Source organism: Galeopterus variegatus, unplaced genomic scaffold (assembly GCF_000696425.1).
Source record: "Galeopterus variegatus unplaced genomic scaffold, G_variegatus-3.0.2 Scaffold177, whole genome shotgun sequence".
In the NCBI taxonomy this organism is placed as follows: Eukaryota; Metazoa; Chordata; class Mammalia; order Dermoptera; family Cynocephalidae; genus Galeopterus; species Galeopterus variegatus.
The window spans coordinates 442,808-444,021 of NW_007726288.1; the positions used below are offsets into that span (position 1 = coordinate 442,808).

General features: G+C 46.3%; 1 protein-coding gene across 2 annotated transcripts in view; it reads left to right on the forward strand.

The window, feature by feature from the left end:
- Positions 1-903: 903 nt before the first annotated feature.
- Positions 904-1,214, forward strand: part of ICA1 (islet cell autoantigen 1, 69kDa) — a 153,320-nt gene continuing 153,009 nt past the window's right edge. For both annotated transcript variants that reach the window (XM_008563850.1, XM_008563858.1), the window contains exon 1: positions 904-1,075. The gene's annotated coding sequence lies outside the window, so the exon portion shown is untranslated. The remainder of the gene's footprint in view (positions 1,076-1,214) is intronic.

Genomic DNA, 1,214 nt, shown 5'->3' on the forward strand with positions numbered 1-1,214 from the left:
TCTCCAAAGAATAACTTTAAAGGTTATGTAAATCTCTGGAGCTATGCCATCTTATTTCCTTTCTATTGAAATGTCAACATCTTTTCCTTCTAAATGTTTATCCATCCCGGACAGACACCATTCTATCTTGAGATTAAGCTAACTCTTTCGGTTCAGACAACACTAAATTCAAATCCCTGGTCAATAATCTCTTGATGGCACTCAGGACAGTGTCTTTATCTGTAAAATAGGGATAATAATTTTACCTACAGTACTGGGTTGTTATAAGGATTAAGTGTAAAGCATACAACATATGCCTGGCTCATAGCGAGCACCCCATTCATGTTAGCTGTGTGTTTCAGATTGGTTTGCATCATTACTCAATAATTATCTTTCATTCCACCCTGTTAAATTGTTTCGACCAGTGACTATTCAATGAACTTATTTATAAATATATAACATATCCAAGGATGGAGTCACAGAACTTTGGAATTTAATTTCAGCACAGATAATATTAGAAAGCACTTATTCCAACACTTTCTTCCTGTGATCTGCACACTGCAATGGGTATCTCAGAAACAAGGGTTTGGTTCTTTCCTACTGACAAAGGATAAGAAAAGATGAAACCGCTGTAAGTGCCAATAACTTAAGTATAAAAGACATAGGAATACACGGGGATGAAAAATATACGTGTACATATACACATACATACATATACACAGTTGTTTTTAGGCACGATCTTTTTCCTTTAAGCCCAAACTTGCTTTGCAGGTACAGGCCTAACTTTTCTTGGCATTGAAGTCATCTAATCTCCCGTACCCTAAAGCCACAGAAATCTAACGTGGACGCAAGTAACACGTACCACCCACAGCACAGAGGGAACCCTGGGGTGTTCATTGCAGCTGCCACCTGTCGGCCAGGTCATTGTGACGCAAATACTATGGACACGTGGAACACCTGTGGGAGAGCAGGGGCGGGGTCACCCCGGGCCGCAGATCCCAGCAAGGGGTACCCCAAGAGATGGGGGTCGAGAAAAGACCCCAGGGAGTAGAGAGAAGGAGACTCACTCTCCCAACCACGACCCGCCTCAAACAAGGTGAGGCCACCGTCCCCTCCCTCCCCCGGCTGCGGGGTCCAGCTGGGAGGGGGTCACCTGCCGGGCGTCCCCGGGAGGACAGAGCGGGGAGAGGCAGCAGCGGCGGCGCCGGGACCGCGGGCGCTCCCCCCGGCCGCTG